The sequence below is a fragment of the Calidris pugnax genome, unplaced genomic scaffold (genome assembly GCF_001431845.1).
Source record: "Calidris pugnax isolate Ruff unplaced genomic scaffold, ASM143184v1 scaffold183, whole genome shotgun sequence".
Taxonomy (NCBI): domain Eukaryota; kingdom Metazoa; phylum Chordata; class Aves; order Charadriiformes; family Scolopacidae; genus Calidris; species Calidris pugnax.
In genome coordinates this window covers 1622361-1650090 of record NW_015090930.1, presented here as the reverse complement: position 1 = coordinate 1650090, position 27730 = coordinate 1622361, and the positions used below count along the sequence as shown (strand labels likewise).

The following is a 27730-nucleotide window of genomic DNA, read 5'->3' as shown; positions in this document are numbered from 1 at the left end:
GCAAAAAATAGCAAAAAATGCTAAAACACTTTCCTTTTTCCCCCTGTTTTTCCTTTTCACATCACGTAGCACCTAATGCACAAAAGGCAGTAAACTTAGATAACATAACACCAACCCGAAGGACTGCATTTTTCAAGCAGTGCTTTTTTTGGAGGGTAGGGAGGTTTAGCTGCTCTATGACAATACTGACATAAGCTGGACCATGGGGTCGTTCCTGAGTGTTCTTGCCCACATGATATGCACATTCAACAGTTTCTACCAGAGGAGCCTTCTAATTTTATACAGTGTGTCTTGAACACCAGGGTAGGCAAAAATTGCTTTCCACAGAAAGCACCCTCAATTCCCAGGGGCTGAATTCACTTCCCAAACTGGGCCATGAGATCAGAGGGATTTCTTCAGAGCCTCCCCCTCCTGTGTCCTGCACTGGCCTCACAAAATGCTGTCGGGCCATCAGAGAAAGGAGAAGGGGGGAAATACAAGAGCTGCCATTCCCTGATCCATACTTCTGTCAGGTCAAAGTAGCCCCATTTACAAAATAAAATAAAGGATTAGTTGAAAGCACTGTTGTTATTATTACTGTCATTATTATGATTTAGTGACTGTCCTAAGATAACTTGATTTCTTTATTGTTTCCCTCTTGTGGGAATGCTAGCACCGAAGGATGCTATTCGGGAAACATACTTGTATCGAAAGGAGACAAACTTTGTCATTCTCCTGCCTTGTCTGGTTATTCCCTCACTGATAAATCCCCTTGGGAAGCAAACAGCAGTTTCAGGTGTTACTGCAGCAAGGCCAGCCGAGGCTTCAGTGCTCAGCTGTGTTTGCTCACTGAGTCACGGCTTGGTCAGGTTTGGGTGTGATGGGGCTGTGGAGACCTCTCCCTGCTCCTGCCCGGACCTGCCTCCTTGGAACATGCGCTACGTGAGCTCCCGAGCTGTAAACAGGTGATTTGGCGATGGCAGTGCTGCTCGGTGTTTGCTGCTATCCTTTTTTTTTCAGTTTCCTGGGGCACGGAAGCCCATGCGTGCATGCCTTCATCAATCCTCCCCTCCCAGTTCACAACCTTCAAGGTGGCCTGAGCACCCCTGTATTCACCAGAGAGAGAGGGTGGCAACTTCGTGGAGTGATTCATCTCATCAGGAGGAAGACATCCAGACAAGGAGAGTCTGCATTGAAGGGAGAACTGGAACAGTCCTTGATACCACAAAGAGAACCTTGGCTGGCAAAGCAAATGCTCAATCAGGTTTAACACGAGCGGGCGGGAGTAGTTCCACGCTGTCAAAACAGAGATACCATTCCAGCTCAGATGTCCCTGACACAGAGGCTCTTTAGCACAAAGCCTGCAGATAGCAGAAAGCCAGCTATATTTTTTTTCTTTATGTGGGTTTTTTTATAGTTTTTTTTATTTATTTATTATTTTACCTAAAATATTTTGAAGCATTTTATACAAATTTGTAAACAATCCCAGACTCACCTTGCAGGCTTTGGGACAACAGGCTGAGACAAAGCACAGACAATTAAGAAAGCTTTCTTCTCTTTTATTTCTGCATGCTTGACACAGGAGTGAGGCTAAAAAAGAAGGGAGAGGCAACATCACCCAAAAAATTGTGTTTTGAAAGAGGCGGCAGAGGGCAGATGTATCAAGCTGTTTGGGTGCCTGTTCCAATACGTTGCGATGAGCTACTTTGAGGCAGTAAGGAGTTGAAAGCCACCAACAGCTGTCACGGCAGAAAACCACTGAAACCATCATGAGATCACACAGCTAGAGGGCAACTTTGGGGATGAGCAGAGCTTGGCATTCCACGAGAATCAGAGTGCTGTTGCTTGGAAAGGACTGTGGAGATCTCCAAAACAACCTCCTGCTTGAACCAAGGCTATTCCCAATATAAGATGACATCAGCCACAAGAGTGGCAGGAAAAGGGTAATCATGACAAAAAGAAAGGCTAGGGGGAGGGAAGCCCTAGGAAGTAAAGAGTCCAAAAGAGAGAGAATTTGGGATCAAGGAAAGGACATGTATTGCATTGACCTGAAAGCTGCCTTCCATAGAAGGGCCTCATGTCTGCTTCTGGACTCCACAGGTACTGAGGTATCACATCGCACTATACTCTGGACGGTCTCCTGTTTCCATGAGTTTCATCTACCATGGTGTATCAGTTTGCTTTCTCTTGTATTACTTTTTAGGTGTACTTTCCTTGGCCTCTATATCAGAATGGCTCCTAAAACAAGAAACTGGTCTGAACCCATGATATCTGAAGCAACAGCACATCAAGAGAGGATACTCAGAGTGATTTGGAAGCAAATGAACTCATGCTTCCTCACTGCTCCCTCTACAGTGATGAGCCTCCCTCTCCCATGAACATTTGAAACTTGGCAGCTCAGTTTTGCTTTGCTTATTATTGGGAGTGATTGCCCTGGCAGGAATCCTGAACCAGCACACCACATGCAGTGGGACATTCTCTGCATCTCGTTCAGAGCCTTAGGGAGCCAGGTTTCCACAAAAGAAATTGGGTTTGGAAATTCTTTACCCTCCAGTAGAGCGAATGCATGAATATTTCTGTTCCTGACCTGATTTTCCATCAGTTCCAGGGGGTATTTCAATTCTTTATTTCTCCTGATTAGTGGAGGAGAGACGCCTTTGCTTTGCTGTTTCTTTTCCAAGTTCACTGGCTAGCTGGTTCTTAATGTCCTGGGTGTTTCCCTGTCCTCTCCCAAGTAACCCTTCCAGGAAGATTCCCAGTTATGATTTTGATCCATTTTAAATAGCTAGTTACTCCCAGCTGGTCTCTCTACCACTCCCTTCTGTGGTCAGCCCACCAGAAGTGAGAGGGGGTGGAAATAATTTCATTCAGCTCCCAGATGCTATTCCAAAAAGGAGGAAGCTCACCAGTCACGGACAGTGATCATAAAATCATAGAATAGTGCAGGTTGGAAGGGACCTTTAAGATCATCTAGTCCAACCATCAACCTAAGTCTGATGAAAAAACCAAACCAAACCAAAAGAACAACCCATAACTAAACCATGTTACTGAGCACTATGTCAACCCATCTTTTAAATACCTCCAAGGATGGTGCCTGGTTGAGGCACCATCCCTGAGGCACTTCCCTGGGCAGCCCATTCCAATGCTTAATAACCCTTTCCGTGAAAAAATTTTTCCTAATATCCAATCTGAACCTCCCCTGGTACAACTTGAGGCCATTTCCCCTTGTCCCATTGCCTGTGACTTGGGAGAAGAGACAGACCCCCCCCTGGCTACACCCTCCTGTCAGGTAGTTGTAGAGAGTGATAAGGTCTCCCCTCAGCCTCCTTTTCTCCAGGTTGAACACCCCCAGCTGCCTCAGCCTCTCCTCATGAGACTTGTTCTCCAGATCCCTCACCAGCTCCGTTGCCCTTCTCTGGACCCGCTCCAGCACCTCAATGTCTTTTTTGTGGGAAGGACCCCAAAACTGGACACAGTACTCAATATGGGACCTCACCAGTGCCAAGTAGCGGGGGACCATCATCTCCTGAGTCCTACTCACCACACTGTTCCTGACATGGGCCAGGATGCTGTTGGCCTTCTTGGCCACCTGGGCACGCTCCTGGCTCATGTTCAACTGGCTGTCGACCAACACCCACAGGTGCTTTGTGCTCACACACTGGATCCACTCGATCATTATCTTTTCCTTGACCTCACACCTTTTCTCTCCTCAGGAGATGTCCCTAAATCACTAGGAAAACGGCAAGGATGCGGCTGAGATAAACCTCATGCTCTGCAGCTATCCCCATGTGTCTGTTGGCGAGATGTCTCTAATGCCATGCTCACAACAGTTCTGGAAGCAGGTTGAGTTGAGGCATCCTCCCCATCCTCTGGGACAGAGTTCCTGCCCATCCTCAACCTTCATGTCTCCCAGGACATGACAGCAGCTATGGTTTATCCCCAGCCGTGCTCCAGAGTTCACCTGCAGCTTTCACCTGTCTGAGAGTTCAGTTCAATCAGCTTGGATGCTGGGTGAGCATTGGCTCAGACCTACCTCTGGTCAGTGTGCAAAATCCACCCAGGATGATGGGAGGGGAGAATCACAGAATCTTCATGGTTGGAAAGGACCTTTGAGATCATCGAGGCCAACTAAAAAAAACTTGGAAAGGAGCTTTTAGAACCACGGAGCCAACAAAAAAAAAAAAAAAAAAAAAAAAGGAAAAAACCAAACACACATACACAAAAAAACCCCAAAACCAGATACAAACCAACGATCTTGGGCACTAGAGCACACCCTGAAGTGCCACGTCTACACGTTTCCTAAATACCTCCAGGGATGGTGACTCCACCACCTCCCTGGGCAGGCCGTTCCAGTGCCTGACCACCCCCTCAGGAAAGGAATTTTTCCTAAGATCTCATCTAAACCTCCCCTGCCCCAACTCCAGACCATTTCCTCTGCTCCTGTCATTATTCCCTTGGGAGAAGAGGTCAACCCCCACCTCTCTACACCCTCCTGTCAGGGAGTTGTAGAGGGCAGTGAAGCCTCCCCTCAGCCTTCTCTTCTCCAAACTAAACATGCCCAGTTCCCTCAGCCTCTCCTCCTATGACTTGTTCTCTAGACCCCTGCACTGCTTCTCCCCTAGGTTGGGAGAAATGTCACCCTGGTTGCGCAATGTCTTCAAAAGACAAAGCAGGGAATGTTTCCGGGAGTTTTGCTTCTTTTACAACTGGCAGCTGGCACTCCAGTTCCTGCCACGCAGCAAAGCTGTAGTCACTCTTCCCAGAACTTGCATGGAAATGCAAGCTGAGTAATACCTGTAGCAGGGAGGGTTTTTTCAGTCATTCGCCTGTCCCTAAGAAGCACGACTACACTTGGTCAGGCTGTGTCACAAGCATGTCATTCAGCAGTAATTCAGGAACTAAAGAGTAAACTATGCTTTGAGTCATATCACCACTGATTGTTAAAAACATCCACCTCAGTGCATTTAATTCCAAAAGAAATTCTTGATTTTTTTGGTCAGTCTTATCCTGACAATGCAACCGTATGTATCAATGACATGCATGATGTGTGGTATCAGGGTCTCCAGATTCTTCTCTTTCTTTCTGCTTCCCTTAATGTATAACTTGCTCCTAGCACTCAATCTGAAAATACCAGCTAGTGTGAGGGAGCATACTGTCAATCCAACAGAGAAATAAAAGCTCCTTCTATCAGAGCTGTATTTTTCATAAAACCTATGGTTACAAGAAACTACTCTTTACAATCCCATCCTAAAAACCAGATTATTCAGGTCATGAACAAATAAGAATGAAAAACTGCCTACTGCATTCTTGAAAAAGGAGTTATTTATCTCTACTGGTTTCCACCTTATGGTGAAATCCATACCTACACATTAAAATATTAAGTGATAGTTGGTGTTTTATCAATAAAACTGATTTAACATTTACCTATTACTCTTCCATTATGGGCATATCCAACGAGGTATAAAAATTCTGACCTTTTATTCATGCAATTACAGCTCTGCTGGGAACATGAAATCCCTGGGAAAGGACCTCTGGCAGTCATCTGGTCCATCATCCTGCTCTGACACAGGATCAGCTTGACCTGCACCATTCCTGGAGGTCATTCTTAAGGACCCCCAATGGCAGACTCCTCAGCCTCCCCAGGCAATCTCAATTTAATTGAGAACTTCCCCAACCAAAGCATCAGCTGTCTGTTTCTGCTACAGAGCTACAGAAGCTGAGGAAACCTCACACAGGTCCTCTGCCAGATGGACATTTTCCACTGTGGGTTATGTGGGTATTTCTTTAGCTGAAATGTCACCAAGAATCTGACAGTAAAGGGTCTGACTTAAAAACTGGCTATGAAGGAGAAAGCTGTTTGGATGAATGGAGAGCTATCCATCTCTTGTTCAGGAGGGTATTTAGATGTGACCCTTGAAATTCAGCTCAACTGTGTGCTCGGTGTTAGATCAGTGCTAAAGTACTTCACTGAATGGAACCCAAACATCCATGTCTGTCTTCCTTAACTAGCTGAAGCCACGTTACTTAAAGAATTTGGACAGCACAGGAAACCTTAAATTACCTGATAATCACTAACAGTACAGTCAATGCCTGTGCTTGCTTTCCTACATCTCTGTGAGGGTAAGGGAAAATAGAGCATTACCACAGGTGAGTCCTATGTCATCTCCACACCAGTCCAGAAAGATTGGGATCTAACATCAGGCATATGGTTACCTCTTCCATTTCAGAATCAGACCGCAAGTTAAACCTCACTTTTCTGCCATGGCTCATTATTTTACAAGGAGGTCCACCAACAAAAACAATATACAGTTTTAGGTAAAAACCAACCATGATAGGTTTCATCTACGACACCACGAAGCAGCCTCGGAAAACTTCCCAGAGCAGGACTGCTCTACTTTCATTCTGGCAAAGGTGAGGGATGCAAGATCATGGGAGATGCAGCCACTTTGCAATGGTAATAAAGTGTTACTAGATATCACACAATGATTTCAAGTTCTTGGCAAGCTGGGCATATAGTCTGGGTTAGGGTGAACTTGACTGTTCTTGTTCTATGAGTATCTGCAATATCTATGAGTAATGTATGGGAAACGTATGCAGTTCCAACGGTGTCATCCAGTTGAACTTTACCTGTTGCAGAAGAAAATAACTCTCTTACTGCTGACCTGGCCGAGCAGGAACCTGAAGGCAGTTAGGTCTTCCTAGGGCTGCCTTCATGTTTCCTAGCTCTGAAGCTCTGGTCCTCAGAAACTAGGCATTTGCAAAGGCAAATGCAATTAATTCCACATAAGTTTCTGATCATTTGCTGGTTTATGCAGTGTTCCAGCCAGCTAAATTTGTCTCAATAATTAATGCATTACACCAGCAACCAGCCTTCTTTATGAACCACCGTTGACAACTGTGACTAGCCTTTTCACATATCCTTCAGTACCCAAATATAAATATCTCTGTGTCTTCGGAGACCATGCTGTTGTGGTCCATGCCAAACTCTAATTAATGAATGGTGTTTTCAATGAATTACTTCTCTCTTTCAATATTGATTTAGTATGATGTCTTTAAACATTTAACTTCTTGCAGAGAACAGTTTGGTTGCTTGGGGTATATTTTTTAAATGGTGTTCAGATACTGCCTAGCACTATGATGTGGAAAAACCAAGGTCAACTCACCAGTTATGCCTGAGACAAAGCAGAAAATTTTTTTGTTCTATGGAATATGTGTCACACACCACTGTTCACATAAGTCCCAGAAGCTGCCAGCTAGCACAGGGCTGGTAAATAAGCCTGAATAGAACTGCTCTTACAAAGCTTAATTAGCTTGAACACCACTATCGTACATCCACTGTGATGGATCAGACACCAAGGGTCCCATCATCCCCACCAGCATCATAAGGTCCAAAGCTATGCCCTTGCTTTTCACCATTCTCCTGCCTTCTCAGCTAAATACCAGCCAAAATCAGTCCATCAGTGCAAAACAGTCTGGCCTGATGCAGCACAAATCATAGCGGAAAACTACGTTCACCAAAACACCTTCCAGGCATCAAGCTTGAGCAATGGTTTGGCTGGATTTCCTCCCACCCCTCAATAGCAAGCAAAGGAATTACACTAAAAATAGCTCAAGAGGAGAACTACTGAAAGTGGGGATCTGCTTTTCACCAAGATGCACTTACCAACTGAAGATTTCTTAGATAACACTGGAGCGGTTGCCAGTAGTGACTGCCCTAATTAAAAGCAAACCAATTTTCATTACCACCGCTTTGCTTCACACAACAGTAATGTCCTGAAGCAGTCACCTTTTTAGCCTACGTCCATTACTGTAAAAGGGGCTTCAACTCAGTTAATGTTGTCTAGTCAGGCAATGCAAACAAATATCCTCCCTATAATTTTAGGGGACGGCTGTAATTCCACGTGAGCGTGCAGCAAACACTCACATTGGGTGTGCACTGTGGTTCCATGTAACATCCTCCCACCCGTGGGATTGCCCTTACCAGCTCTCAAACTGCAGCCTGGCTCAAAGTCAAGCCATACTCTCTTTGGCCTGTGCGTCACAACCCCCTGTCCTGAGCCAGGTGGGACAAACAGCCTGTAGGGAAATGCTGTTTGTGCCTGGTCTGCACATTTTGGGGTAAAGCTTCTGGAACCAGGGCTTGATAATTGCACAGAAGCTGGCACAGGTTTTCACATCCCATCTTTCATTGCTTTGTCACTTCCACAACCCTAAAGGATTAAAATAAAGAAAGGTTTTGTCTCTGAAGAAGCTGGAAATGGCTGTTCCCCCACAGAGAACAAATCTTGGGGAAAAAAAGACTAGACTTACACCATTCTCAGCGCAGAGCATTCAAAGCAGAAAACTAGTGGTATTTGTGCACAGAGGAGAGGATGCTCAGTGTGCCAGGGAACGCAGTATCTCACTTCCAGAGCAAAATCAGCTTATGTTTGAAGCATGACATGACCACATCCCTCACTGAGGGCTAGCTCCTTTGCCTGCCATGGAGAAATTACCGTGGCTGTAAAGCTGACACAATGGCTTATGCAGCAAAATGCTGCTCTTAAGCAGCATGGGCGTAGCTAGTCAGCACCTGCTGGCTCAAGAACAAGCAGAAGCCCTTAGCGCCAGGCAGCAGAGCACTGAACTTGTGCTGAGAGGTACCAACCACCTTCGCTAGGCTCTGGTTCACAGCGTTCATTTAGGACGCCGGCAGTTTGCTTTTGAAATGATTTAATCTGGTTCTACCTGCCCCTCTGCCTCCAGCTGCGCATCCCTGCCTCCTCCCCAGCACCCAGCAGATGGTGAGCTGGCTCACAGACACCAGCTCTCTGAAAAGCAACCGCTCTGTTGTGTTGGTAGGGTTAGTTAGGTGGGGTGAGCGCAGGGCTGAAGGGGATAGGAGTACGAAGGGATGGGGTGGGATTAGCCTTTCAGCCGCTGTGCAGACCTAGATCAACTCCAGACATCCAGGAGGGACCTCACCACCGCTAGATCTCCAAGCCCATTGCAGACCTGCAACGCACAGAAGCTTATGGGGAACTGCACTTAATTCCACAAGATAAAGAGCTGTGCTCTGCAAGCACCAACTGTTCCAGCATTCAGGCTGGGGAAGATCCCTGCTCATCCCAATTCAGCCTTGTTCATCAAATACACTTTGAGTCACAAGGTACTAGAAAGAATAAAATGAGAAGGGCTGGGGTTTATATCCCAGCAGCCAAAAAATGCAAGAGGTATGAGTTCAACTGTAAAGTTATCTCAGCCATTCTGTCAATAGAAAATATTTTCCACACTTGCTGATTCCACTAATCTTTGTAGCAGCACCATACTGATTGTTCCATCAAACGCACTCCAGAAGAGCAGCCAGGTCAGTACAGCAGCACAGGTGATGTTTTCCATCACGCCGTCCCTTTCTCAGACCGAGTGAATTCAAGCACACGGTCTCATGTTGCAGCCACAAGGGCTTGTGCTTCTCACTCTGTCATGGGAAGTCTATTCCTGTAGTCAGGTTGGAGAAAGCCTGATGTTGCTGCTATTGGAGAGAGATCACAAGCTCACGTGCTCTGATTGAGTTCAGGCCAGGTGTTTGCAATGGCACGTTCATCACCCAGATCCTCGTTTCCTTTGGAGATGTGAGATGAGCAGAGATGACAGTTTTAATTTTCATCAAATCAAACCAAAGGGTTAAATGTATCCCTGCACAACAGCTCGCCTCCCTAAGGATGCGGAGTACAGTGCCTTGGCAGGATCTTTCAGATCTGCTCAGTGATTACACCCTCCTTTACAGGGAATAAAGTTATAAACTGTGATATAAAACCTCAAAGCAAGACGTTTCTGGTATTTGCTCCCATTTGTTATTGAAGACACTGGACTGCTCATGCTACATCGACCATACATAACAAATCGTTTTAAAGGATGTTTTAATAGCTGTTCCACAAATCTGCATTGGTGTCCTCTCTGACACTTTATTAAAGCCAATAAACGCATGCCTGTAATGAAGAACTGCTGTAACAGCACTTGACTTTTTGACCAGGGTATCAATTCTCCCTTTGTGCATGGGAAAAGGGGGTATTTATTTAATTGTGCTTCCTTCTCCTGGACTCTGCGGTTCGTGCTGTTCCCAGTCATGCTCCACAGAGTCCAAAGGATGTTAGCTTCACCACCAATACTCCGGGAGCTGAACCTTGTCGGGATCAGCCAAGGATTTCATCAGCTCAAGGTCATTGCAGACATCTCTCTTCCTGTGGGAGACCGCTGTGAAGCAGCTCCCTGGCCTGCTGCTCTGCAGCACATCATAGACCATTTTCTGGAAGCTGTGGATGCCTTTTCAAGTCTGAGTAGGGCTATCAGAGATCAAATCGCAGCCATTTGAGCGTAAGACAGAGAGCATTACACACCACTGAACCACCAGAAGTGCAAAGCTGTGCCTGCGCGGACGCTCACCGGGCTGAGCTCTGCAATATGCCTCAGCAGCGGCTGCCTGTGAGAGGATGGGAGAGCAGGCGGGCAAAACGACTGAAGGAGAAGAATTACTCCTGGCAGTCCTCTGCAGGAGGTAGGTACGTATGCAGAGGAATCAGCATGTGTACACAAATGTGCGTCCGTATGCACAGGCGCACTGAACAGGCAGACAAGCACAGAAAGACACAGCACAAACCCACCAGCATCCCGCACAATTACTGACCCCTTCTTCCATGCTGCAGTTTCTTCGGAAGTTATTCGTGTTCAGCCCCGCAAGAACACAGAAAGCCCTTCCAGCGGCGAGGCCTGAGCAGTGCTGTTTACACACCGGGGTTCCTGCCTACCCTAAAATCCTGCCTCTCTTAAGGCAGAAAGAACAAGTCCAGATCTCAAAAATAATGAAGGTTTTTGGGGTCTCCAGGGTGTTAAGTTAAACAACAACAACAAAAAAAAACCCTCTCTGTGAAAAATAATACTTTCTGACTCAACAGAGCTGTTCCCTAAACTTAATTTTTGTTTTATGTATACTGAGTTCCTTCAGTGTTAACACTATGCGAGGCACATGATGGGATCCTGCTTCCGAGTTTAACAGTAGCACATAATGTCCTAAACGTCCCTCCCCGGAAACATTCAAGGTCAGGGTGGAGGGGACTCTGAGCAACCTGGTCTAGCTGAAGATGTTCCTGCTCACTGCAGGGGAGGTTGGGCTAGATGACCTTTAAAGGTCCCTTCCAACTCTTCTGATTCCAGGTTGATTTTGTGAGGCTGGTATTTCAGAGATTTAAAAAAAAAAAAAAAAAAAAAAAAAAACAAAAGAAGCAGCAAAGTACAAGAATGATTTACTCTTTCCTGAGTCAGAGTCTTTTCATGGTTGTCCTTGCCAACACCCAACATGCATCTAAATTTGATCAAATTTTAAAGTAAGCCTTTTTCTATCTCACACACCCAGTCTAAGAGGCTGCTATAGGAAAGTTTAGCCACCCTGACAGCCATATGCAAATCCTAGTGGTTTTCTCACATACATTCTAAACCAAGCAGGAGGTGGGATCTTTCATATAAACAAAACTGCTTCATAAAAATAGGCACAGCACTAGTTTTACCAGTGCTGTTTGAAGGAAACAGGTTAGAAAGACAAGTTGATTTGGAAGTATCAGACATGAACGCAAATTCACTGAAAGAATACAAGTTATGATTTTTCCTTCCTAAATATCATGATTAAGATCTTAAAAAAAAAAAAAAAAAAAAAAAAATCAACATGAAGTGCTTCGTTTGGCGGCCAGTAAGATTTGTTTCAGACACTATTCAACAGCAAACAGGTCGTATAAGAACACCACTTTCACAGAGTAGCAAGTAGCTTAAGGGGACAGAACAAGGCCTTTAAATAAATTGTCACGTTATTTAAAAGAATGCAAAATAAATATAACAGGAGGCCTGTGGGTCAAGATATGGATAGGGAGAGTTCACTCACCAATCACCATCACAGGCAAAACAGACCCTACTCTGGGAAATCAACTTAACTTATTACCAATCAAATCAGAGTAAGATAATGAGAAATAAACCAAAATCTTAAAACACCTTCCCCCAGCCCTCCTTTCTTCCCAAGCTCAACTTCACTCCTGATTTCTCTGCCTCCCCCCCCTACACCACTGCAAGGGGACAGGGAATGGGGTGGGATGGTCAGTTTGTCCCATATTGTCTCTGCTGCTTCTTCCTTCTCATACTCTTCCCCTGCTCCAGCATGGGGTCCCTTCCACGGGAGACAGTCCTCCATGAACTTCTCCAACATGAGCCCTTCCCACAGGCTGCAGTTCTTCATGAACTGCTCCAGCGTGGGTCCCTTCCACAGGGTGCAGTCCTTCAGGAACAGACTGCTCCAGCGTGGGTCCTCCACATGGTCACAAGTTCTGCCAGCATACCTGCTCCAGCCTGAGCTCCTCTCTCCATGGGGCCACAGGTCCTGCCAGGAGCCTGGTCTAGCATGGGCTTCCCATGGGTCAGAGCCTCCTTCGAGTGCCCATCTGCTCTGGTGTGGGGTCCTCCACACACTGCAGGTGGATATCTGCTCCACCGTTAACTTCCAAGGGCTGCAGGGGGACAGCCTGCCTCACCATGGTCTTCACCACAGGCTGCAGGGGAATCTCTACTCCGGTGCCTGGAGCATCCCCTCCCCAATCCTTCTTCACTGACCTTGGTGTCTGCAGAGTTGTTTCTCTCACATATTCTCACTCCTTTCATCAGGCTGCAGTCACGCAGCAGTTTTTTTCCCCCTTCTCAAACATGTTTTCCCAGAGGCACTACCACCATCGCTGATGGGCTTGGCCTTGGCCAACAGCAGGTCCACCTTGGAGCTGGCTAGCATTGGCTCTATCGGACATGGGAGAAGCTTCTAGCAGCTTCTCACAGAAACCACCCCTGTAGCCCCTGCACTACAAAAACCTGCCCAAACCAAACCAACCACCAACCAAAAAACCATACAGCAAAACTAGAAGATAATGAAGCATAAATTAGGAAAATGAAGTGGCACAAAAGACACTAAAAGCAAAACTGCAGATGGCTGTGTTAGGGAATCCTCTCCTGAGCCTAACAGACCACATCCCAGAAGAACATGCTCAACAAAACAAACCCTAACAAAGAATTCATAAAGCAGGATTTCTGGGAGCAGAAGTTATCCTGGTGTCTGTCTGTCCCCTTCAAAGAGGAGTCAATACACAGGCAATTGCTTAAATGGTCTGAGTCTGTTGAACCGGTTGCCACTGAACAGTTTTGAAGGTCATACCTTAATCTCTGACGTGTCTAAAGGAGATGTTTTCATTTACATATTTGCTCAAATCACTTAGCCGTGCAGGTTTGTTCTAAGCTGCTGTTTCTAGCAGTTTGCCCATTTTTTTTTTATAGATGATATTTAAAAAACACTACCAAAATGTTTAAAAATAGGTTGAAACAAATCTTTAATTAATGCAAGATTAGAGAAACAACATTTGTACATTTCCTATGCTATGCTCATGCACTGCACTAAAATTAACAAATAGTTTAGAAATGTCAACCTGTATATCCAAGAGGACGATAAAACAAGGATAATATTTAGCCAATAATGACCCCATAATAGTTCCTAATTAATGAGAGGGTAAAATCTTTGTCTTAGGGGCATTAAAAATCATAGCTGCATTAACTGTGTGCCACTCGTAACAGACATGCTTTTCTGAGCATTTCTTTTTCAAAGTCCCTTAGAAGTAGGTCCTAGACACCCTAGTGTTCACAAGTCACACAGGAGATACCCACAGCTCTCAAACACATCACCACACTCTTTCTTTTGACTTTGTGGCAGCCTGGACTTGTGAGCACCACTGAATTTCCTGAGTTTCCCCAGGTCTGACAGGCTGGCTCCTCTCCAAGCAGCTCCGAGAGCTGTCAGGGCTGTCAGATCAGGCAAGGACTCCGTCAGGAAGCCCTGACACCCAGGAATGAGTGACTTTCAGGCAGCACTCATGACATCATATCTGATGATAGACTGTCTGACTTATCCTTATCCCACACCTAACATCTAGTCAGCAGTAAAGACAGCCCACACATGCACCGACACGCAGGTGAGGTGGCTGATACTAGACCAGGACAGAAGTGTGCAATCAGGAAAACTCCAGCATGACCAAAAAGTTGTACCACTCTCGCAAGCCAACGATTTTTACATGAATCACTTTGATGCTTTTTTGAGCCGCCCTTATACGTGTCTGATGTGGGGTCTGTTTGGGTTCTCTTTTTCCAACCTTAAATCGCTGAGCTCCTCTTATTGCAGATTGAAAATACTGCAGCATGGATTCATGCTGTCTAAACGCCACTTAAGTTTTTGTGTTTAAAAATTTCCATTGCTGATTGAAGGTTTTGGGTATGCCCAGCCAATACGAAACACAAAGCATAGGGACAAACATTGAAGTATATGAAACTACCTTTAGTCCTCACCTGGAAGATCACATCATAATAAAGGCACCCCTGAAAAGAGCTAAAGAGGTAGGATAAATACCTTTGGACCACACCAGACTAGTGCAGAAATAAAAAACTTAAGCTGTCATTTTCCTCTGTGAAAAGATTGATAGAGAACAAGCATAGGAATCACCAGCCCAAATGGTCTATGCAAAATGTATGATCAATCAAAAATGGAGGGAAGGGCAGATTACATGGGGTGATGGAAGACTCACTGCAGAAATTGCTATTATTTCCACTGTGATACTCTGGAAGGTAGCTATAAAACCCACTTACTTCTCTTAAAGCAAGATGCAATTTGTACCTAGCATGGTTGTCATATCAGGGTGAGGTATCTCCAAACTACTGACCAGGGGACTCTGCAGCTGTTGCAGTGATTCAGAGGCATAGCATTTGCCACCCTTTATCATAGCCTCATGCCTCTGTATTTCTCCTTTAAAACAGAGTTATTAGAGCTTTTATACCAAAAGGCACTCTTCTCTGCACAAATTTAGTGCCTGCTCTCGTTCTAATACACAGGGAGACAGACAGCTAGATAGACAGACAGATGTCAAAAGACAATGAATGCATAATTAAGCAAGCAATGAACCTAACAGAAAAGCCTGGATGCCTTACTCTGCATATACCCACACATGCACATTCAAAGTGTGTATGAACTTATGTGTATGTGAGTACACGCACGAAAACACACCCATTCTAAAATCAGATGCAGTGTAACACTGACTGCATCAAGCCCTATCCAACACTTCCCGCCAAAACTGTATTAAATACAGCAGGTTGGGCTGTAAAGATAGCAATACACTATTTTCGGCTCTCTTCACAACTTCTCGTGTTACTGAAATGTCTAACTTCTGCGGAAAATCACACGGCTTTGGAAATTTGCCCAAACCGGTTGCCAGCTCAGTATATCTCTAATACTTGGAACCCTCTAAATATAGGCCTTTTATTCTGGAAGAAGCAAGCGTTGAGGATGCTATTCTGCTACTTGGGAGCAGTGGTTTCATTTTCCCTTCTGAGACTTACAGTTCAAACGGAGGGGGAAACAAAGGAGCTGCTGTTCTCCCTATTCAAATTAATTTATTTCATAAACAACTCAATAATTTCTTCTTTGTTACAGGGAATTTTTTTAGGGTCTTTATTTTGGAAAGACAGTTTCTCCAGAGGAATTGCCAGGGGCCCATCTAGTCCGGTATCCTGTCTCTGACAGTTGCTAATGCCACGGACGGTTATGGAATAACCTATTTATAAGGGAAGTTTCTTAGCCCTGAGGAGTTTGAGGTTGCCTGTGCCTGGAAGCGTGCGAGTTTATAATGCTTATTTTTATCTGTTCGCATATAACCGCAGATGCTCTCCCCAGTCCTACCCAGTTCTAATCCTTCCTGCTGGACTCTCTGACTCAGTGATGCCTAACGGCAGCCATGTCCCACAGGTTACTGGTGCGCCGCATCGCTGGGAGGCTGAGTGGATAAATTTGCCATGTATTGCCTTCCAAAGCAGCTGGATGCTCCTGTCTGACAAAGAGGGGGAGCAGCAAAGCCTGGTTTATGTTCCCCGCACCATTTGATAAAGGATGGGGGTACTTTTTGGAGTTTTTTCTCTCTTTTTTTTTTTTAATCTTACTTTTAGCATGTTGCCTTCCATTTCTCCCTCCCACACTTCGAATTTTTCCCAGACTCCTTTCAAAGACAGCTTGCTGTGTCTTAGCATTTCTCTTATCCCCTCTACAGTTCCTCTTTTTCTCCAGTACTTTTTTTAGAAATGTACGACTCGGGAGACTATTCAAAAATCCATCAACCTCCATCTTAAAATTAGCCTGCAGCTTTCCCCCTCTCGCTGCTGCCGACGCTCAGAGCTCTGACGGAAACTCAGAGCTGCTAATTATGGCGACCATTCACCGCGGGCCAGCTTACACCTTTGTGTCCTTGTGCTCGCCCAAGAGGTTTTACACCCACCAGCTCCACATGTGACTAATGTAGAGGGCACTCAGCATCCTTCACACGGTCTACTTGAACTGTGAAAAGAGATGCTTTTCTCCTCTCTTCCTGCAAGACACCTGTGAAATGGTGAAAAAGTCACAAGACTGTATCCTAAAGACTTTCTCTCCCATTCTTTATACATCCCTGAGTCTTATTTGGTCTCCTAGCCCACCCTGCCCAGGGTGCAGGGAATACCACACAGCCTCCCACAAGCCTCTTCCCAGGCAGGAACAGCTGACCATGCATCAAGCACAGAGGGCAAACCTTCTGTACCCAAACTTACCAGTTGTTTTCACAAAGAGATCCAACACAGAGAGGCAGATCAGGATTGGTGTCTCAACTTGTATCAGTGGCACGAACACAACAAGGATGGCACCTTCGCTTCTTGGGATTCAAGCACAGCGACGCTGCTGGTGGTGCTGGCCAGAACCTGCCTGCAGAGCTCTTTGTTCCTAGGAGTGAGAGGTCACAGAATCACATATGGGGTTGGAAGTGACCTCTAGAGATCATCCAGTCCAACCCCCTGCCAAAGCAGGTCCACCCAGAGCAGGTTGCACAGGAACATGTCTAGGTGGGTTTGGAATGTCTCCAGAGAAGGAGACTCCAACTGGGCAGCCTATTCCAAGGTCACCATTGATCAGTGTTTTCTAGCACATGCAGTGAGACCTCCCCTCTTTCCCTCTTGAAAGACTCTGTTTTAGACTGGCTTCAACTCACTGATACTTGGATTTATAAGGCTCCAGTGGGCCTCCTGCTAAGTCAGCCAGCAGGAAGGAGAGAGGGTTGGACAGACCTCATGCTCCCTACAAGGGAGGTTAGTGATTTAGAGACCTTCAGAAGGTAAAAGGGTGTCTGGAGATACCGCCTCACAGCCTGAGGCAAGGATGGGAAAGTTGAAGTCCCCAGAGGGGACTCGGCAGAGCAGGGTTACCTATGCAGCTCCCTTGGTGTCCCCCGGGTCCCATGGGATGTGCACATCATGAGAACAGTGAAAGCAAGCCAGCCACAGAGATGGACTTTCATCTTGGTGCTGTGTTCTTTGGTCTTCATGAGCAGGAAGCTCCCATTTGTGAGATTAAAGCTTCATGATAACTTTGGGGTCCCAGCCTTCCTAAATGTCTCTCTCTTCCAATCTCCAGGCAGCAGTAGCCAGAAAGCCTGAAGACTTCAATGAACAGCCTACCAGCTAGAGGAGAAGACGAACAATTACCAAACACTTTGATTAGCAAATGTGTGCAGCCAAAACCAGTTACATGATACTTGCCAGGTGGAGGCAGTTCTCTAATTGCAGGTGGACTGGAAAGCAGCAAGGAACAACATCACCATCAAAGGTGGGTTTGGTGGATGGAGAGGCAAATTTCACACAGGCAGGGGAAAGCATTTCTCTCTGCCACTGGTGAAAGGGGAGCTATCGAACAACAGCAGGACAGAAACAAACAAAGCAAATAATTAGGCAAATTAAATATTTGTCTTTTCTGCACTCTGATACACTGAGGCAGTCAGTAGTAGAGGGTCCTGCTAGAGGCAAGCCTGTTCAGGGAACGCAGTCAACTCCTCTCTGCACCGGGCCAGAAAAAAAGCAGCCTGAACCAGCTCCACCTGAACCATCCCAAACAGATGTGCATCTAACCGGGGTTAAAATCCGAGGGCTGCAGAGTCCACCCTCTCCCCAGACAATCCATTCCAGCATTCAACACCACTTCCAGGAGGTTTTTTTTTAACATTTAAGCTACGTCTTTCCTTGCTATAATTTCAGGTCGTTGCCTGAAAACGCAGGGAACAGATGACTCTGGCTGTCTTTGCAGTCACATTTTACACGTTTAAGAGTCAGTTATTGCATCTGCACTTTTATCACTCGCCTTGTCCAGGGCTCCTGAAAGGACCTCATCACCACGGAAGCCAACAGTCTCGCATCTTTCACGGTGTCATCCTATAAAAAAAAAAAAAACAAAACCAAAAAAACACCTTTCTGAGCAAGGCCAGGCCACCTTTCTCAGTTTATGATCTAAACCCGAAAGAGGCTACGTGACTTTCCCAAAGTCAGATAACAATCCTCAGAGAGAAGCAAGCTGCCTCTCCCACTCTCCCTCTCTTCCAAGCCCACCTGCTGGGCTCTCCACCTCCTGTTCCAGGGTGAGAACTGAGATGCTGTAGGCTCCGTTCCTCAAAAATGACTCACTTTCTCAGTGTTTTCATAGTGTGGAGAAGAAGGTGACTCAGACACTGCTCCTCAATAAATAAATCATGGGTTGTTCTCAAGGGCGATCCACAAAAGGACAGCGAGTCTTTTCAGCGCTGTACAAGCCACTTGCATTATACCTCCTGACCGCTTCGTGGCTGGAGCCTCTCCAACATCTGCCAGACTATTTAAGATAATCTGCCTGCTTTATCTCGCCATTGGTGTTATGAGATTGTCTGGGGGCCTTGTCCTAAAGGAAAGCCCCCAACTTACAAACACATAATAACAAATGGCCTCTCCCCAGCTCTCTCTCTGGAGAGGCAGCAGGTCCGAGAGGTGTGATTTTGCAGACAGGGAACGAGGCCCAGGGAGATTTGGTGACCTGCCAAGAATCACACAGGAAAGCCATGTCAGCTTGAGGAATTAAACCCCACTGCACTGAGCTCCAGCCCAACTGTGTGCCTGAGCACGGCTCCTGGCTGTGACTGCAGCGAGGGTTCGTGCTGAGTGTGCACAGCTCAAAAGCTGTCTGTGGATTTTTACCAGAAAGGGGATCGAGTTATAGTATTTGGAACTGGTTCTCCAGCACGCTGAACTCCTGGTTACCTGAATTCAGGCATTTGGTTTTTAACTCTTCCATATCTAAAGAGAGGATCTACCGAAAGAAAAAAAAAATAAAATAAAAAAGGTGTTATTTTTGGAAACCAGAACCCTCCCACGGAAACTCAGGGTGCTAGAAAACAGGGTGAGCAGAATCATATGGGGTTGGAAGGGACCTCTGGAGATCATCTAGTCCAACCCCCCCACCAAAGCAGGTCCACCCAGAGCAGGTTGCACAGGAACGTGTCCAGGTGGGGTATGAACGTCTCCAGAGAAGGAGACTCCACCACCTCCCTGGGCAGCCTCTTCCAGGGCTCTGCCACTCTCACAGGAAAGAAGCTCCTCCTCATGTTTAGGTGGAACTTCTTATACTCAAGTTTGTGCCCATTTCCTCTTGTCCTGTCACTGGGCACCATTGAGAAAAGACCAGCCCCGTCCTCCTGACTCCCTCCCTTTAAGTATTTGCTTTGCACTCATTGCTTTGCTTTTCATTTTTATAAGATTCACAGGGTTTAAGGTTAGACAGCCTGACTGTTCTGTCAGAGCCACTCCATGCCCAGGACCAAGTAAAACACAAGTGGGAAGAAAGACTCCCTCTCCTTCTGTGTCTCCAAAGGGACCAGCTCCACAGGGCCGCTCTGTACTCCCTGCAGCCCTGCAGGAGCCAAGGCATTGTCAGGGTGACTCAATATATTAAAAATGAATGAGTTTCTTTTCAAAATTCCTCGGGGAACCTTTCAAGGTAAAATATTTTGTAATGGAAGCCCTAAGTCACCATAGTCCTGGTCAGGTTATCCATGCCCTCGGAAAAGGAGAAGGAAACAAACGTTACCTGGCTGTCAGCAGGCAATATCTCCCCAAGATGCAGAGGGTGAGCCGTCAGGGAGAAGCTAGTCCTAGAACATCTTCAGTCTTACAACACTCTGCCTATTTTTCCTGCTTGGCAATTTGCTTTCTGGGCTTTCTGGACCCTAAACTCTGAAGCCCTGGGGCAGTCCAAAGAATTTAAGCCGTCTGTCAGGTGGGTGAGTGTGAGGGAACGCTTCTCTGTACAAACATCCAACTCCTCAACCTGTCCCAAAGAGCAGGTTAGGAGCACACAGCCCAACCAGATGCTTGTTTCCATGGAAGGAAAATCCAGATCTGTGGCCAAGACACAGATCCGGTCTAGATTAGAAAACCAGGGCTGAGGGATGCTCTTAGCCCGGAGTACAAATGAAGTAACAGCCTGCACCAGCCTCAAAAAAAGAAAATTCTTCAAAAGGCGAAAATCAAAAGTTATCTTGATTTTCACACTGACTAGCCCCTCTCTCATTTACCTTCTACTCCTACTCTGTGGGAAATCTTGAAATGTAAATTGGTCACATTTCAGAATAATACATGGTTTTCCTCCCAAAATTTCAATATCTAGTGAACTCTGCTCATCAGGCGACTATGACCATATTCATAAGCACAGGTCATTTAAACAGTATTACTGCCACACTATATGCTCATATACTAGTGTCCCTAAAAGAGAAGTTGAAAGAAAGAGCTACTTTGCAGGCATAAAGCTCCATTTACAGTGACCAGGCATGCAGATCTCAATTCAGTTTAGAAAGTGTTCGGTGCATTTTATGTAATCCCAAATTGCCGTATTTTGTGTACCTTTTTATCAGCTCAGAGATTGGTAAACAACCACTGTATGTTTGGAACAGAATATTGATGCCATTTCCCAGGTGACAATTTTAATAGTCAATATATTTAATTCAAGAACTGACAGCTGCAGTTTAAAGCTGGAAAGATTTGATTTAATAAGAGATATATCCAGCGCGACAGACAATTTGGTTAATGCAGGAAGAAATTTGGTTTGTGGCTGATCCCTGCCCTCTGCAAAAGGCAAAAGAGCTTCAGCCAGCAGTGCCTGCATCACAGCATCCTGAACCACTTTGTCTCTGCCCTCCATTTCAGCATGTGAGAGATGCATTTCCCAATTAATAAACATCTCGCACTGCTCACTTGACTTCTTTGCAGTGTCAAGTACCTGCAGCATTTCTGAATCACAAGCAGAGTCCTCCAGCACCTCCCAAGTGACCAACCCACCCAAGGCAGACACCTCCTAATTCACGCAGGAAAAGCCCAGGACTAGGGTTGGAAAGGGAGAAGGAAGCTCTAAAATCCTACATATCTTAAAATGGGAAAGCAAAGGGTAGGGGTTGGCTTTTGGATATTAAAAGGAATGACAAAGGAAAGGAAAATGGATATTCAGGACAGATTTTCTTTCTCCTGAATGAAAAAAATCAGAACTTGTGGGAGGGAGGGGACAGGAAATATTTTCAGCTCGATCTCAAGTCATACATACGTGCTCGTATGTATGCCTTTGCTCGAGTAGGTACATTTATTTTATCTGCCTTTAGCTAAAGCCAAGTTAGTAATTTCTGGTGCAACATACTTCTCTCAAAAATGCCTGAGTTACATCCCTTAGACCACCATGACTATGCCACCAGTGTACGCTTTACACCTTGTTTTTTGATGCTCTAACCAATTTTCCAAAAACTGCGTATTTTTTCCTTTTCCTATGTGAGATAATTATCAGACACCTTTGAAGTCCTCTTTTCCAAGTGAATTCGTAAGCCTGACAGTGTTTATTCACATATTCTCTCCTCTCATGTACATGAGCCTCAATCTGGAGTAATTCCACCCATTCCAATGTGCATGGACATCCCCTGCCCTGGGCAGGGCCAAAGCAGCAGGTGATGAGAATCAGATGAGCAGGGCTGAAGTCAGTGGGATGTGAATTCACACCAGCAGACCATACAGACATGGGAAGGGAGCAAAAAGACACGTGGAGGAGCAGTGCAGAGTGCAGGGCTGCCACAGGGTGACCCCCAAATCAGCTATGATGGGTGGTCAGACAAGGACTCATGACAGATGGGTGAGTGGTGGTCCCACTCCAGGGCAGAGGAGATAGGAGAGTGGGCTCTCTTCCCTGAAAGTCTGAAAAAGGACAGAGAACCAGTTGGTACCAAATGATAGAGGGAAGAAAATTTGCATTACTTACTTTCCCCAAAAGAATCAGCAAGTGAGGCACTCCTGTTTCCTTCTTTCCAGTGGAAAAATCAGTGTTTTCTGGAAGAGGTGGACATTTTCATTTTTCTGGACAAAATAAACATTTTTTTTTTTTTTAAATCAACAGCATTTGTTTTCCCAATTGCCTTCCTTATCAGCCCTCTCCCCCTCCCCCCTTCAGGAAATGGCATCACATCTTTTCAGAAGCACAAAAAGGGAATATTTATTTTTTAAGTGCAAGTATAGAAAAGATGACTATGTATTTATACCTTTTCCTTCTCTTCCTCTAGTAAGGAAATGCAACGTGACCATAAACTCCCCAGATAGTACCAGTGGTGACAAGCCCCGCAGTGAGCAATATCTGACGTGAGCAATATCCCACATGAGCTGACCCTCCACAGGGAAGACGGAGGAGGAAGGGAATCCTTTTACGTGAAGGGGGCAAAGAGGTGGGCAGGTGAGAACCAAGCCCTGCTGTGACAAGTCAGAGAAAAGGTGACAACTTTGCAGCACGAGCAAAGTGCCTTTGGCCGATGTGACAAGTGCTGCTACTGTGTGACTGTGCACTGATTCGGTTCCTTCTCTGTGCCCCAGCTCTCTGCCTCCAGTTGTAATTTAGGCAGGATGCAAAAGCCAGCCTCTTGCCTTCAGCGCTGCCCCGGCTTATGCACACATGATCTGATTAACTTCAGTGAATCCGCAGAGGGTAAGGGGTTAACCTCTTCATTTGGAATTGGGTTCCACTGCTGATGCACTGGGAAGAATTGAGTCCACTGACACTTGCTCTCTTTCCAAATCATATTAGTCCTCCAGGCTCCAGAGGAAGAAATAATAAATAAAAAAAGAAATATTAAAAAAAAAGAATGAAAAATCCCCACAGCCTGGTCAGACAGCACTTACAATCTAGTTAGAACGGTTTAAAGTCTTACCACCCCCTCAGCTGTGAGGCAATACTCGGATTTACTTGATTGCAGTGGCTCATCTGGCTATATCCTCACGATAGGACCCAGCCCTGCAATTAACTCCGCGCCGTCTGACTACTCTCCCTTCTGGAAACCTGTGACCCACCAGAACACGCCGGGGGCTTAGCAGCTCCTCCATGACCCATCCGACGCCGGATCAGGGCTCTCACCAGGGAGCCAGGCAGCTACAGCCCCAGACACAGACAGAGCTATTGAGCAAGAAGGGTTTCATTATTATGCTTTAAACACATTCCCCTTCAAAAACATAAGCACACTTTTTAATTAAGCCTTTGGTGTCTCTTTTCAACATCAAATATCTCAGTGCCTCTGTCCTTTCCTTTTTAATCTGATTGGAAGTGTATTTGGCCATATCATATATATGACAAAAGGCATTTTTTTCTCATTGCTTCAAATTATTTTTCCAATCATGTTCTATATACTGTGCACAGGAGTGAATTATAAGGAGTTAGGCAACATACATGGTGTTAATTAGATAGGGGACATAGAAGGTAATTTTTCCATGACTCCAGGGAAACCTTTATGTTATGCTTATAAAGCAAATGCAAACGGCCATGCAATACAAAGTGCTTCTTAAAAATCAAGTTACACACTGAAATGAAATACTAAGAGCAAAATTAGTTTCTCCGATTTAATTCAGTATAATTTTAATAGCGTCTGACTGCTCTCTGCAAATTAAAAAAAAAAAAAAAAAAATTAAAAGGAATTCACAAACGACTGCTGATGTAAAAACACGGAGGCTCGGATTCTGAGTCTAACAAAGGTCCGGATGCAGCAAAGCGCTGGAGCTGCTAGGTAGGGGGACGTGGGAGCTTTGATCTGCAGGGAAAGGTTCAAGGAACACTCCAAACCTGAGCTGTGAGCCTTACGCACACATCAGTAATTGCATGTGCTAATCAGGTAAACACTTCTGAAAACCCGGACAAGCTTGAGCAGGAGAAAGGCAGGCGCAGTGAATCAGGGGAGCCAGTGGGGCTCTTTAATCTCCGACGCCGCGATAACCAGTGGAGGATGCTGGAAGTTTCACTGCACGCACAGGAAAACACAAATGGAAATTTTCCTAAATGTCACTCAATAACTACAGACAATAGATAACTTTTATGAAAACTGAACTGCTAGTAGCAGCAAGATCAGAGGAAACAGAGCTGCCACTCGTGCCTTTGCTATGGTGGCTCAGAAGAGCACAGCAGTATAAAAAAAATACTTTCTGGAAATGTGACTTTTCCAGTAGGGATCTGCAGAGTTATAATTCATCTGGTACATTTTTTTGGTATGTTAAGTGAAGGGCATAATGCACGACTGATCATGTAGGGAACTTTTATTTCCCACGAAAGATTTTTCTACCATCTTTGTGATAACTAACACTTTCATTAAAACGCTGTGTCCCTCCTGGCCAGAATGAAACTGTGCATGCCTTATATCCTACTCTTAACAATGTTTTTAAGGTCATGAATCTTATCAACTAATATTTCAGAGTGATTCATACCATTTCTAATATGTAGTAGTTGGGCAGAATTTTGCAGATAAAAATATTTTCTGAACAGATGCAAAATAATTGCTTTTTTAAATTGCTGATGGGGGTTGTGCCGCTCAAGCAGTTAAGCCTGAAAATGTGCTTAAGAGATTAAACAAGGAAAACTGAGCTGGTCTGGTAGCTGGCCCCTTTCCATGTGCCGAAGAGTTGTCACTACTCCAAATGCAAGGAGATGACTTAGGATTTGCCTTACTTCATCCTGCACAGAAGACGTACAAGATGCAGAAGTTCCCGTGTTCAACCAGGCTTTGCACAGCTTCCTCACGCAGCCACCAAGGCACCGAGGGATTCAGCCCAGGAAAATACGTGTGCCAAGGAGTGATATGGTACTTAAAAGTCAGAAAAGTGCTACCAGTGGATCCGAACAGGCAGCACAAGGTTTCTGCAGTATTTTCAGGGAGGTTTGCAGGAGGATTGCTGCAGCCCCAGCAGGGCAAAAGGCATGTTTAGCCACCTGCATCCAGCAGGAGGGGACCTTTCCTGTCCTTCTTACACGGGAAGTTTCACAAATTATTTTAAAAAATGTAATTTCTTAACACAGTGTTACTTTTGGGGGCGGGGGGGAGGAAGAGAGGGAAGACAACTGTGCCCTGTGCCGAGGGTTGAAATTTAAGGCTTGTTTACTACACAAATAAGTAGATTTGGATCCACCACCAAACTATAATTTCATGTATGCATGTGTGTGTATATGCACACACACCTCCCTCCATTGTTCGATGTTGTGTATTTGTACAGTTATATATTTATTTATAAAAATAAACAGTGAGGAAGTCTTTGAAGTTTCTCTATGCAAAACAAAACGCAGATGGAAAATTTCTCTTTTTTTTTTTTCATACAAATACAGTTGAATCACTGCCTACTAAACACTATTTTCTTCAAAAGGGAAAGCCTGGTGCTCAGCTTCCCTACGTACTTGTGGAGACAAACTTTTGGGTAATTAGAGGTTTTGGCTGCTCCCACAGTCAGGTGCCTAAAGACACGTCAAAGCTGTTTAATTCCCATACACTATACCTAATCTCTCTTATTCCCTCTACAGCATTTTTAGGCACTGCAGTATTAGGACACCTGAAGACACTAGTCAGCCTTTGGCTTTTGGTTAAACACCCTGATTTCACAAACCCAGAACTCTCAAGCAGCCAGGGAATCTCCGTAGCACTGGAGAGGAGCTGATCACTCAAAGTGCTCTTTCTTCACTCTTACTCTCAAAATCCAGTCTGTTTTTTTCGGCTGACGTTTCCAAGGATGCCTTCCAGAGCTCTCTGCCTCATCTCCAGGGGATGTCTGTACTACCTTCTGATGGAAGAGTCAAGGAAGGGGCAAGGGAGCGAGTTAATTTAGTGCAAGCCATATCACAAGCCTATTAATCGCACTGCAAAGCTGAGGGCATGTAGGTGAAAAGATGTAGGTGAAACCTGAGGGACCTGCAGGACGAGGAAGTCCACATGGGCAAGCCCTGGCAGGTTAAGAAGGAAGACAAGGAAGACATGGTCAAGAGGCCCTAGAGACTGAAAGCCTCACAATAATTAACTCAAAGGCTCTCCTTGGAGGCTCCCAACTTCATATTCACAAGGTTGTCCTACTTTCTGCTCTCAGATGATTTTTGCTTTGCAGCACAACTTCATTACATGCCTTTCACCAAGGGGACTCCATCCCTCCCAGGTGCTGACTTCGGGAGGCAGCCATTCTCCTTGCTCTTATACAAGCGAGTCCTTTTATAGGTATCTTTGTCCATTGAAAAACCAAAAGATCCAACATTTCTGAGGAAAATGCAAGCCTGGGAGAAATGATGTGCCGTGCAAAGGGGAAAGGTGAACGAGACAATTAGAGGGCCAATCTAATGACTGCGCTAAGAGCAGAGTGTTTGTTCTTCTGAAATTAAGCCTTTGATTTTTATTCTCTATTAATAATGCAAAATTTGACTGATCTATAAAACATGATCAGTGGTGTGGAACAGAGATAATACCACAAGAATAAACAGTAATGACTATGCCTTGCTCTTACAAGGCTGGCCTTTCAAATGCTTTGCAAAAGGAGCAATGTTACCTGTGATAATAAAGCTCTGTGAACAGTTGACTTTTTCTTCTGATCTTGCTGCATCCAATAGCATCCTCAAATTGTACATGGCACATGTTGTTCCCCTGAACACCAGACAAAAAAAAGGCAAGAAAATAGATCATAAAGATGACACTATAATAAAAAAAATGTACGTACTTCAGTCCTAGAGACAATTCAAACAAGCTGGTCTGTTATGTTGCGTAAATCTGAGTTTTTAGGAAAATACATGTGGTAACAAAAATATCAACTTTTATCTTATAAATATTGGATAGTGCTTGAAACAGATAATTTCTGCCTGGATAGCAAATTTGTTCTAATGATACTATTCATCAAAGAAAGATCACATGACCTTTTGTCCCAAAGACCTGAGTACTAAAAACCCAAACCCCACTAATTCTAGCATGGTTAGTGATTATTTTAAATTAGGTCACAGAGATTCAAAAAGCCTTATGAAATTTTGTGTTAAAAAAAAAAAAAAAAAAAAAAAAAAAGACAATCCAGCAAATGTTAACTGAAAGCAATGGATTTTTTTTTACCATAAGTGAACGTTAGGGAAGATACCACGCTGTTCTCAGTTCGCATTGTTTTCCTGTCATATGGCATCCAAAACGTTCTGGATACAAAATCAGACTCAGGAGTACCTTGGAACAATCAAAATCATAAGGCATATTGGTTAGAAAAGAAGCGAGTGCAAAGTATAGTGCTCCCCTGTTGCTTGTCTCGTGTCCTTTCTTTGGCCCTGTCTCCTGAATGGATTTTGGATCCATGTTGTAGCCTTATGGGCAGCTCTGGCCCTGGATCCATTTCCTCCTGACTGTACTCCTTGTGTGGAACCTGGATCTGGTACCCTGTTGTCACCATCGAGCTCTGCCCACCATCTTCTTACCCTGCTGGACTGCGCCCCATCACTGCCCAGACTGGGGTCTCCCAGCTTACCTGCTGGGCAATTGGTTGTCCCTGGGCAATG

The 27730-nt window shown here is 45.1% G+C and overlaps 2 long non-coding RNA genes across 4 annotated transcripts in view; both read right to left on the bottom strand.

The window, feature by feature from the left end:
- LOC106893516 overlaps nucleotides 1–17550 on the bottom strand; it is a 56074-nt gene extending 38524 nt beyond the window's left edge. For all 3 annotated transcript variants that reach the window (XR_001413092.1, XR_001413091.1, XR_001413093.1), the window contains exons 1-3: nucleotides 17302–17550; nucleotides 16654–16822; nucleotides 4013–4107 (exon numbers count right to left, since the gene is read on the bottom strand). This is a non-coding gene — a long non-coding RNA (uncharacterized LOC106893516). The remainder of the gene's footprint in view (nucleotides 1–4012; nucleotides 4108–16653; nucleotides 16823–17301) is intronic.
- Nucleotides 17551–25662: 8112 nt separating this feature from the next.
- On the bottom strand, nucleotides 25663–27405 carry LOC106893541. Its single transcript, XR_001413097.1, has 3 exons — nucleotides 27300–27405; nucleotides 26752–26846; nucleotides 25663–26001 (listed from the first exon to the last, which is right to left on the bottom strand). It is a non-coding gene; the product is annotated as an uncharacterized LOC106893541 (long non-coding RNA).
- Nucleotides 27406–27730: the final 325 nt, after the last annotated feature.